Raw genomic sequence first — 12,980 nt, forward strand, 5'->3', positions numbered from 1 at the left:
TTTTCTGTAGTTTTTTTCGACTGTAAGAAGAAACGGTTCTGCAAGAAACGTTTCAGCAACAAGATACTGCTTTTAACGTCGCTTTGCGCCTCTTATTGGTAACTCAATAAATAATTAACCAGAAAATAAATCTTTACAGAGTGATGCCCCTGTAATCTACTAATAACACAGCCAGCAATTAAAACAAGTGGTTACGCCGGCGCTGAGCACCTGTGGAAGGAGTGAACCACGGTTCCGTTGCTATGAGAGGAAGTGTTTCGCAGTCGCGCTGTCGAAGACGTCTTCATGTGCTCGCTGGCGAGAAGACGCACGTCGAATGTTGTCTTCCAGCCAGGATCGGCGAAGCAAGGGAAGCTCACCTGGGCCTCAAGGTCCCTGCGCAAAGACCACCCTTCTTTATCCAAGAACATGGTAGCTGTGCAGTGCAGTTGATCCGCATTTTCTACAGCACTTGCCCGTGAACTGCCTGGGCCTCCAGGAGAAAACGGCGTTAAAGAGGCGTTAAATGGCGCAAATATATGATGCCGACCATGTTTCGATCAAGACGAAACCCATGACACCCGTATACTATGATGTATGTCTGCGCGTTGGAGATTTACATATCGTAGAAATTGGCGAAGCCGTCCACTACGACTTCGTTTATAGCAGATGTCACATTCAGACTTTGATCCACTGGTACAATATGCTAAACCATATTTCTTTGCAGCTTTTTCCGCCGTGCGTACAAGTCACAGCAAGATGGCAGCGGCCGCCGAAGGATAACGCTTATTAACAGACAGTCATCTATTAATCGATTACTTCCTGGGTGTCACTGACAAGCACTCGATATGTCTTATTATAGGGTCACTCAGGAGCACGAGAGGATATCACGGAATGAGAGCATAGCGCTTCCCGGCAGGGAGGAAACAGGGGGCAATCTTCACAAGATGGCGTTACCTCTCTTTTAGAAGGTTTACTGTGTCCCCCTAGAGTCATTCAGTGAACAAATACCCAATAGAGAGTCACCCACTGTACCCCTAGACGGACTGTTGATGTCAGTACAAATATAGTTACCTTCATTAAGCGTAACAGGCTGAACGAGAGGTTAAAAGTCTGTAACAATGATTAATCTGCTCTAGCTAGGCCACCTCCGCTGATTTCCCGCGAATTTTTTTACGCATAGCAAACGATGTCAGATTAATAATCTAGCGTAAAGCTCTTGCGCAATGACCCATCGTTTAATGACCGGATTGATTAATGTATTGATAATTGCTAAAAACTAAACTGCGCTCGCTCACCGCGGAAGCATAAACAAGGCGACTTCGTTGCCGTCTCGCCTCATTACCAGACCATGTCGCTGGTGGAATCGGCCACGGAACTTCACCGTCAAGTTGTAGCTGCGTTTGGAAAAAAACAAAAGACAGACATCATCACCAGCCTTTCCTTTGTCCACTCCTAAATATCAAATAAAATTCTGTGCCAGTCACGCCTAACTTTTCCGATCACATTTCTTGATCTCATCCGTGTAATTGACTTTCTGCCGCTCGCGACTCGCTGCTTTTAATCCACTGCATGATATTTATCGAAACTTGTCCTCGCATTGCATGTACTGCCCTTAATTTCTTGATTTCTTATTGATTTCGACTAGAAAGTTTCCACTTCGCGTCTGTACCTTTCGCCAACTTGGTCTTTTTTTATCGCTTAATTTTGTACTTTTCATTTTCCTTTCCACAGTTCGCTGCGTCGTTGACAAATTCAACATTACTACCCCACAAGTGATGGTCACTAAGACACAGCCTCTGCATATTTTTGTTCTCTGGGATATTGGTAAACTTGTATTAATTACCTCTCGGTGCCTATACAAACGCACTTCAGCCCAATTTTATTCGGTGAGCAATTTCGCATTCGAGCTCCGAATCTTCGAAGATATTTACTTTCCTACCGATTCCAACGCCACGCTGCTTGTCGTAAAATCATCTTCTCTTCAAAAATTGTAACATTACTTTTGTGTTTTGCATATTATTTTTTTCGTCCACACGTCTGTATGCTTGTCTATTTCATCGATCTTGCTTTGCGATACAATACTTCATAAGCAATGCCATCAGCGAAGCGCAGATTATTTTGGCACTCTCCACAAACTTTTCACCGCATCATTTCTCAATCAAGCTTTCAGGAAGCTATCTGTAAACAACAACAACGTGAGTAGTACCGAAGAAATCGCGTTATCTTACCTCACTCTCTTTTTTTTATGTATTATTATTTTTCCAGTGAATTGATATGGTTGTTGTGCAACTACTGCTGATATTTCTCGTAATCATTGTCAAATAATTTCGCATACCCGATTAAGGCCCGGTATAAAGGGAAGGTTATATTCCACGCATATCTTTATCACCATGTTGATAGTCTATTGTAAATTTGTATTTCCACCAGCAACCCAACGACCCTTATCTTTTTATTAGTTTAACATTAAGATTCATACAATGCAATACAAGATTCATACGAACAACATAACAATCTGACCACTCTTTTTTGCCATTAATGATGTCTCCTTCCTTATGGAGTAAGATTATGATAACGATGTTCTAATATTCTGGCACTCTAGATCTAGAATTCGTGAGGCATTGTGCATACACCGGCAAGTCTCTTCAAGAAAGCACAAAATGCAATTCCTTCGCCACATATTCAGATACCTGGCATTCACCATGCCTTTTTCCCCTTGGGGTCCCGGTTTAGGAACCATATAAGCAAGAAAATGAAATGTATTTGACAAGAAAACTATAGACTCGGTCATTTTGTGCCAAACATTTTATACCTTTTTTTTTTTTTTTACTGCTGGCATCGCCCAGTTATGAAGCACCATAGACAAAGTCTTTCCCCAATAAACCAACTCCCTAATATGTTTAATAACTATCAAAGGTGTAGTCAGCAGAAATACCTTTCTGTTATGTGGGCGCAGCTGCAACAGACACGCCCGTTCTTCTAGTGTGTCATTAAACTTCGGTCTCATTTAAAGGTGAAAGCCAAGTTTTCAGAACTACAAAAACAAGCTAAGCGTCCTTTTCTTATTTTCGAAATATCCTTATGCGTCCTCGTCTCTTCTTAAGTGCGCGCACAACCTGCTCAAAGACCAGGATGTGACCTTAAGCACGCGTCCGGCTTGAACTATTTCTGTTAGGCTACCTACAAGGCCTCAATGGTCAATGACTTAGAGGAGCTTTTCTACATAGCAGTGTTTCTACCTGCCTCATCTCGACATCGCAATCAGTCATCGAAATAATTCTGTAAAAGACTATAACGCTCAAGTAGGTCTACCCCAGAGTCGTCGCAATTTATGAACCAAACCAGGATGACCTACGTGCGGCCTGTCCGCAAAAGGTGGGTCGTCTCCACGACGAGCTTATCGCTGTGCCGGAGGATGCGCGTCACCCGGACAGGAAAAGACTTCCACCGAAGCACCGTCGACACAATCTGCAGCGTCCGGCTCGAGTCCAGTTCGATCTGCAAGGCACGGTTCGTGGTGATCGATATGCGAAGGAACAGACAGGGGTGTTATGGAAGACTGAACGCTCTCCTGCCATTCGTGCCCAGCGGATGGGAAAGAGAGCTATGATTTATGCATAGAGCCGGACTGTAAAATATAGAAACAATGAGGGTGTCATGTCGCATTTGCATTGATACGCTCATCTTGTCTGCATATTCACAATAAAAACAACAAAATTGCATTTGAGGGACCCTCAGGACCTGGCTCTATGGGCACATCACGGCTGCGTTAATGGCCCTCGTCTGTAAGTTCCATTACGGATCCTCGACCAAGTACGTGCAATTTTCTACATGCCTAATTACTAATTCCTTAACTTGGCCTTAATTATCGCACACGTTATAAGTAGGCTACAATTGTAAGATACGACAATATGTGAATTACCCTCTACTTACATATTAAACCACGCTTTATTTAAGAAAGCCGCACGAACGTGCTGGCGTGGTCCAAGGAGGCCAGGTCTGTTTATTTCGAAGTGAAGGTACCCAATTTCGCAGCTACTGGCAACTCGATGTTATGTGCCTTTCTGACGTCACACAACCCGCCGGCCGATCAGTGCCCGGAAAGGTCACCTGCCAACCACCACCTGCCAGAGGCGTGTTTGGAATTTTGTTGCTCACAACGAAGACAACGCTGTATTTTCTGTAGCACGGGGCCCATCACGCTGTGGAGTTAAAACGTTCGTACTTGATCCGTGTGCAAGCTTAAGAGAATGAATGAATAAAGGCTCTATTTGATTGAAGCGATCGCTCGCCCTCTGTTTGGAGTAATTAGAGAATTGTGAGGGATGGTAAATGTAGCTTCTCGCTTCTTCAAGGTTCTTCACGCTGTTCATCATTGCTTACCATGCTGCCGTTTTGCGTAATCCGACCTCTCAAACACTACTCGAAGCAGGCCGCTCTCACAGCCATGGGTGGCAATGACATTTTGTATTGTGGTCTTAATAGTATGATATATTAGGGTGGGCATGTCGCCATGTGTAATATGCGTAATTTTGTTTCTTCCACGTGAAAAAGATGCGAATTGCCATATATGATGTCTCAGGTCTGCTGTACACTGTTCCTGACTGAGGGTTCATGTTTTGAGTCTGCTTCTATCGCACTAGACTGCTGCACTACAATCTACGTAGCCATCTTTCTCGCTCTCACCTTTCGCGCATTCTTCTGCATACGAAATACGACGTGCACATATCCGTCGTATGTCCGGTTCTCCAGGTACGGATGGAGCAGCAGGTCGTAGTGCAGCGGCCGCCATGGAGACGCGTCTGCAGCAACCACAATATATGTCCGGACTGAAATCTGTTTTCGCCACCCTCATTTTGAAGTTCTGCATGCAACGCCGCAGCTGTTGGTGACTGTCGGTTACATATAGGAATTTAATTGCGCAAAAAATGTAAACTAGACGGGACAAAATGGCGACCACAGAACAAGAGCGCAATGACGATTGGAGTTTATTCACATGGATGGGCGTACAGTAATATAGATCTACCACATTTCTAACGTCATGCACTCAAGCATCCTTATTGCACTGAGCTGTGTCACACATGTGCACTATCGTCGCTTCTCCGCCGTTAGCGGGACGGTGGATACAGGTCCGTAAGCAAAACCATTGATGCTAATGGTGAACACGGTCGGTCGGAGAGGTGGTGAAGGGTGGCTGTTCCTGGCCATACGGAGCTGGGACCGGTACGTGAACGGTGCTTGCGGTGGGGGCTAGCCTGCCACCGAATTTTTATCTGTTGTGGGCCGTCATTGCACCCGCCACCGCTTAGGTGGTGGACGACGGCTGTTGCAGCGCATGTCTTTCTCTCCCTCTTCTTTTTTTCTTTCTTCTCTACTTTGTCTCTTCTCTCCGCACGAGGCAGCGGAGGTGACTCAGCTACAGAGCCAGTAGCAGGCCCGTGCATTATCTTTTCCTTCTTTCTACAGCCACAACAATAACTCTGACATCGCACAGCACATGGTTGCCACTTCGTTTTGCCTCAATTGAAACGCAGCCGCCGGAAATCGGGATCGAACCGGAGTTCTCCGGCTCAGTAGTCGGAATTAACTTCTGATCTCGAGGTAGTCACTGCTTTTCGCTAGTATATCCAGGCATAGCAGAGCTAAGCCATCTTTCATTTTTTTCCTAATTTTAGGTTTCAGGCTAAGTAGGGCGCAGTATATGTTTGGGTGGGCACTACAGAATAGCCGACAGCTACACCTAATCAGATCAAGGTCACGTTTTCATATTTTTTTATGTTTCAGGCAAAGGAAGGCGCATATTTTTGGGTGGGCACAATGGAATAGTGGACACCTACACCTAACCAGGTCAAGGTTACGTTTTCATATTTTTTTATATTAGCTTCGATGAATGGAAGGCGCATTATATATCTGGGTGCACACCACAAAATGGTGGCCATGCCAGAATCATCTGAGCCCGACATGTTGAGAGGAGGGGTGGCTGCTCCTGGCCCTACGGAGCTAGGACAGATAGGTCACAGCCGCTTAATTGCGGCGGGGGTCAGCCTGCCACCGGATTTGTACCTGCTGTAGGCCGTCATTGCACCCGCCGCCGCTTTGGTGGTGGACTATAGTGCTCTAGAGCACTATAGATGGATGACGGCTGTTGCGACGCGCGTCTATCTCTCTCCTTGTCTTCTTTTTCTTCCTTTCTCTATTTTCCTTTCTGTCCGCACGAGGCAGCGTAGGTGGCTCCGCTACAGAACCAGTAGCAGGCCCATGAATTTTAACGCGGTAGCGTTAAGGAGCTCGTGTCGCAGAAAAGCCGGTGTCGTCGGCGTCGTTGGCCGTGAGCGATAAATCCCGGCATGCACTTCATAAATAAAAAGCAACTTCCGTGTGCGGCGCTGCCCCGACACGTGGCGCGCCACTCGCCCCTGACGTTTCGCCGTGCACCCTCACGGGTTGTAAAATCAAGCGTCTTTCCTTTCTTTAGATGACTATCTTCGTTCACCCGCTTCTCCCCTTCGGGCCGCGCGGGTACCGGTGCGAGGATGCCCCAACACCCTTTAATAAGTTTTCTCGCTCTCTCCCCTTCCAACATCCAGCGTGCGTCACTCGACCAGTGGTGTTTAGGCGACGCGGCTCCTCTTTCCGCTCACAGCGCGATTGCTAGGTGCAGCGTCTGATGCCGGACGCCTCTGACGTGATCGCTGCGCCGTAGCGCTTCTGCTGGGAAAGCGTCCCCTGCGATGTAATAACGCTATGGCGTTCCACTCTTGAAGGCGAAGCTTAAGCGTCCTCCAAATTTTCTTTTCCTTGTTCCTACAGTCGCAATAACATGGTGAAGAGGCAATGCTGATATCTCATTTTTTTGTCGACACCTGAGCCACATAGCAACTCCCACAACGTTTCCCTTGACGGTCAAATCTGGCCCGGAGATGACCTTGGCTACTCCTACACCAACACTTTTTAAAACGCTTAAAAAACTCCCATTCGCCATAACCTATCAAATCTCTTAGAGTTCAAACTTAATAGAGCTGACGCCCCCACATCAACGAAACTCAGGCTTGCGTTCCAATTTCCGAACCAAAGTGCACGCTTCCGCGAGAGCATGTATATACGCACAGTCGCAGACAAAAGTATCAAGTGCATAATAGCAGCATATGCCTTCAGCTACGTTATTTACCACTAGCTTGAGATCTCACTCGAGACAATGAACGTCAGTTTAAGGTACTACAACATCTGAGAGTAAGTCGAGGGTTTTCGTTGAGAAACACATCAACACACTTAGAACGCTTTTCACGATGAGTCTTGTGAACCTTAAATTATAGGCAGAGTACCAGCAATCTTGCTCCAGTCGCTGACGTTGGTCGTGCCATTCTCTCCCTCCAACAGCGCTTCGGGGCCCAATGTACGCACTTCGAGCTTCAAAAGCTGCATGACGGCCATGATGGTAGCACCGACTAGGGATACGCCTGTCACCAGGGCCACAAACACTATCAGCTTCTCCTGGAATTCATCTATCGGCTCTGCGTCAAGAAAATGGAAGATTCGGATCCCGTATCATTCGCCGGATGCCATGGACATCGAGCTGTGCAACAGAGCTTTCACGAAGTCCACAAAATATTGCAGCTTCAAGGCCTGTTCTCTTCATTGTTTATTTAGTTTCATAAAGTTAGTTGCCCCAATTTAGGGATCATGGAAACTCGACAGCGAATTAGGTGGTAATTCGAAGGGATATCGCCATGGCGCTCACGGAGTACGTCCGACGTGCAGGCTGGCTCCACTTATAGTTATACATTTAAAAGCATGGCTGCGCTCTTCGGCAAGCTAATGAATTCTACCTAGCCATACATCGAAGTGGTGTGACAAACGACGCTCGCAGGGCCTTCTGCCCTTGAGTCATTTTCTTTCGACGCATGGCCAGATTGTACACACCTGGCCACTAAATCGCATACTATCCTGAACAGTGGATGGAAATGTGCGTTAAAGACCATCTCACTACACGTGCTAACAAGTTTCTAGTTACTGCTTGTCAGGAGGCGTCATCCGCTCCAACCGGCAGCTAAAAAGAACAGAGAGGTCCTACCCATGCGCATGCGTCTTCTCCGTATGTACGTTTTGGCTGCGTTCACTTGCATGCCCCAGTGCATCTCATCATAACCCACAAACTTCGTATAAAAACGCAATAATGAGAACGCTCACACGTAAACCGTGCATTTGTGAGCACATAACTCACCTATGGCTATTTGCTAGTACGTTTGTTTTGTATGAACTCGATATTAAAACGTAGCTACTCGTCATTCATCCCAAGTACATTCTGGCTGAGTGAATTACCATAGTTTCGCGTCGTATTGTACGTTTCTCAATGTCCTATACGGTTGAAAAAAGCCACGAGATAGTACCTTCTTCGATAGTATCTTCCTCGACTTCAGCGTGACCCATCTTGGAGGCTTGGTCTGCAGCGATCGGCCTAGACGTAGTGCGTCGAGAGCTGTTCTTCTTCTTTTTCTTCTACTGTGTCTCGGTGTCTCGTGTTTCGCGGTTTGCCTGAAAACAGGCGATACTGGAAATAGCAGATTCACTGTGTGGCTGTTCGAGCGCACGTTAAAGATCCCCAGGTGGTCGAAATTACTCCGTAGCCCTCCACTACGGCTCCTCTTTCTCTCTTTCCACTTTCACTCCCACCTTCCTTCCTTCCCTTACGGTGCGGTTGAGGTGTCCACAGCAAACAAGTAAGACAGTTATCGCGCCTTTCCCTTCGTATAAATCAATCAGTTTATCTGTGTGGTTGTTGGTTACCGAGGAAGATAACGTTCGCCCCTCCCCCAAACCAGTTTGGCTGGGATGGCTGTATTGAGGACTCTGTCACATTTAAAGTGGTAAGCCTTATGGTCGGGCTAGGTCTGGACTTACACTTCCAGTGTCTGTTACCGTCAGCAGCAGTAACCGACTTACACGCAGTTTTAGCCTCGTTCATTGTCTCACAGCGTTGGTCGTTGGATAGACCATCCTATCAAAGCAAATGAGCAAATGCGTGCCAGAAAATGCCTCTCTTTAGTTAACCGTCTTATAGCCCAATAGCCTTCTGCACTCTCCCTCTTAGCTTAATTTGTTGAATCAAATAGACTAACTGTCAATTGTCTGCTCCACACTGTACTTCAAATTTAAATTTCTTTATTTCTGCCTTGTAAAGGTACAGACTGTGGTTCTGCAGTAAACGCTCTCACATACAACTTAACAAAGCCACAGCCCCTTTTCGCTTAGCAAGCCTTTATTTATTTTCTACACCATTAGTCCTATTGAAGAGTAAGTTTACACAACACTGAGCTTCAAAGAATTTCACATGAAAGAGTCATGCAAAGAAAGTAATTCCTGAAAAGCATATCTATAGGTTATTAATCAGCTAATTATTCAAGCTTAAGTATAATTCCTATCGGCTTTGTGGGCAGTTGAGCCGAGTCTCGGGCTGCTTAGACAAAATCGAATGCCTCATGCTGTCTTTGAGAATCAATTTTTCTACATGGTTGATAATCTTACATCGTGTTATCAGAAAATCTTCTTCTTTTTTTCTCTTCCTTATGAATGAGTATTAGAATAATTATTGATTATTACATGAGAAACGGTTCGGCATCTCTGATTTTTTCTCAACTGAAGGATTGTCATAAAACGCAGAAACTGAATTCCCTCTTCTATAAAACATTACGAGGGACTTCAGCGACTAAATTAGTGAAAGACGAAAGCCTGAGGGCCGCATTCTGCATCGCAACTGGCACTAATTAGCAAATAAATAATTACATAATTATTAATTAGGTGCACAATGATATAGTTGTTATAGTGGTCATTTATTGTATATACAAAAGGAAGGACAAGATGTTTGCCAGCCCCGGTATCTGCTATCTGATATCTGAAGCACCTAAACTGGGGCGGCTGAAATAAAGGGATAGCGAGGAAGAGGTAGAGGAAATCAAAGAGGTGGGCGGTAGGGAGAAAGAAAAGGGTAGGTAAAAATAAAATAAGAAACAAATTAGTTAATAATTTGTAAATAATGAATTGCTCAATTGGTTATCAATTGGAAATAAATTCGTAACTAGTAATTGATCATTTATTGACATATGGCCATATAAGGCACACATTCGCGCATATTGTAGTGGTGCTCTGTGATTGGTAGAGACCTCTATGACGTCATCCCGCATGGGCCAATCAGAACGCCGCAAAAGCGGGACACATTTTGTCCACGACATCAGCCATTAGACTTTCGCCTTAATACAAGAGCTTAATTGGAGCGCGCATATTCGCAATAGCTACAAATAGTATTCCAAATATTGAACGTGCGGGCACCATAGCTCGCAAGTGTTTTCAACACTAAGGTCGCCAACATCTTATAAACAACTAGCTTTGCCACAATTCGCTAAAATTTAAGGATTTGTTTAATGAATCCTAATTTTTATTGCCATTACTGATCAGATTTACATAGAGTCATCTCCATCTCAAGCTTCAATAAATGGTAACTCCAAAGTACTTGTAATCTGTTGTTCGGGTAAGAATTAAAGGGAACTGAACAAGTGTTCAGGGGGAGCATCAGTTCGCAAGCCGATCCAGTTTCGACAAGGGGACTTGTCTTTCTTCCTCAGGGCCCAGGAAAGCAGAAAGGTGGGATAGGATTAGAAATATAGGAATAAAGCTTTGGTAAATTAAATTACGAAATATTTGAACGATTTATAACATTAAAAATTTGGCAGAAAGCGAAGAAGTCGAGTGTAGTGGTAACTGCCACCACCCCGTTTCAAAGGGGATATTCTATTAATCATAAATGCATCAAAGGCTTACCGCACTCAAGGGTATATCATTTCTTCTTCGGCACGTTCCTTTGATTACGCTTTTCAGGTGACCAAGAAGGGAGATCATTTTGTGCATACTCATCACCACTGGGGTTCGAACCCAGGCCTTCTGTTCAACAGGTGGGCCCGCAACGGATCGGCCATGAACTGTTCTTCAAGCCTAGCTTAACCAGGTCTCATTCCGCAACCTGTCATACACAGTCGCACCAGCATCGAACTCTCACTTTACCCACACATCAAACTTCCGGAAGACATACATGCATCAAATAAAAGTAAACAGGCAGGAGGTCGATCCTGTGCGGCACACTGTTCTCTGAACAAAGACTTCGATGAACGTGGTGGCTCTGCATGGCGATCTGTAATGCAGCTCTTCCCGAGGCTAAGCAGTCCCATCAGCACAAAAAGATCACATGGAACCTCAGAAGCTTCCATTGTAGGCACAAAATCTAACAGTATAGGGCGTAATATCCATTCCCTTTTAAGGGTTCGTTGAAGAATGTCCTAAAAATACACTGCGTCATGGCAACACACAAAGCAATGATCTATAGTTTCTGACTGCTGACACAGGCGACAGTCTACTGACCATCGCACAAGTCTCTTTTGCTCGAAGCAAGTTTTGACAGGTGAGGTTGATGTGTGACGCTTAAAAAAATTCTTTTCTGCTGATTGTTATACATCTGTTGCACCCGCTTTAACACACTATTGTCTAGAACGGGGAGGCAAGGCTACGAATACATCGCTACAGGAAATAACGCCTCAATCAGAATTCTTGTCATCTGTCTTCTGGATAGACTGTGTAGGTACTCCAAGGAAAACCATGTGGTGAGGAAATGGAATGTGTCGGCAAGGAAACCCACCAAAGGACCCTCACTACTACGACCAGCGGGTGCAAACAGATTAGGCAATTGGGCACTTAATATGACCTGGATGTTTGGATGTTGTATCGCCATCCCGTTTAGCGATAAAGGTTATCGCGATATCTGCTGGTGACTTGTCGCCTTATACCCTACTTGGCCGAGTAGTCTGTGGCAGCTCACAAAGGTATTCTCACATGGTGTACATGGGTTGATTAAGCTAATCGAATTAGACGGCCAGTTTCCGCCATGTTTCTGAACCTGTCGCATAAAATGCCCTTTCTGTCACGTCAGCGCAAGTGATCTCTAACCAGCACAAACTGTTCAGTTACAGTGCTCGAAACACACTCTTGACTTGTTTCAAATTTGTTCTCTCGACTTGGTTCAGTCAGGATGACCATGATCATGTTATTGGGCCTGCACAGTATCAGGCGATCCAGAATGGCTTTCAGGCATGCAGACGTTGATGCGAGGAAACTACGGCAGCATGTTCACGAAGCCGTTGCGAGTGTTATTGAAGTTCTCAAGACACAAGACGAAGTGCCTGAGTGGCTTCCAAGAATGGAAGGGTTGCTGCAAATGTGTGTGTGTGTGTGTGTGTGTGTGTGTGTGTGTGTGTGTGTGTGTGTGTGTGTGTGTGTGTGTGTGTGTGTGTGTGTGTGTGTGTGTGTGTGTGTGTGTGTGTGTGTGTGTGTGTGTGTGTGTGTGTGTGTGTGTGTGTGTGTGTGTGTGTGTGTGTGTGTGTGCGTGCGTGCGTGCGTGCGTGCGTGCGTGCGTGCGTGCGTGCGTGCGTGCGTGCGTGCGTGCGTGCGTGCGTGCGTGTGTGTGTGTGTGTGTGTGTGTGTGTGTGTGTGTGTGTGTGTGTGTGTGTGTGTGTGTGTGTGTGTGTGTGTGTGTGTGTGTGTGTGTGTGTGTGTGTGTGTGTGTGTGTGTGTGTGTGTGTGTGTGTGTGTGTGTGTGTGTGTAAAATCTAATAATAAATTAGGTTGGTCTGAAATTAGGCAATAAAAAAAAATGAGGAGGGGGTTCCATATGATTCAGTCATGCTAATAGGCCTCCACAGTATATGGCGTTCACGCATGGCAGCACATCCCTGTGATCCTGATGCTCATCCTGCACGAATCTTTTCCGCGAGGCTCTCCATTGGTTTATCGTGATTGTGAAGTTTGACTATGATAATCCTAAGTGGTTGCCAAAGGTAGAACCTTTGATGGATCTAAAGGAATTTTAGAACAACGAAGCCAGCCCCTGGCAGGCTTATTATATCAATGTACTGTGTGTGTTTGTGTTATCTTGCAAAAGTCAGGCAATGAAGAAAAAAGAA

Source organism: Amblyomma maculatum, chromosome 11 (genome assembly GCF_055883805.1).
Source record: "Amblyomma maculatum isolate TAMU_Amacu chromosome 11, ASM5588380v1, whole genome shotgun sequence".
NCBI classification, from domain to species: Eukaryota; Metazoa; Arthropoda; class Arachnida; order Ixodida; family Ixodidae; genus Amblyomma; species Amblyomma maculatum.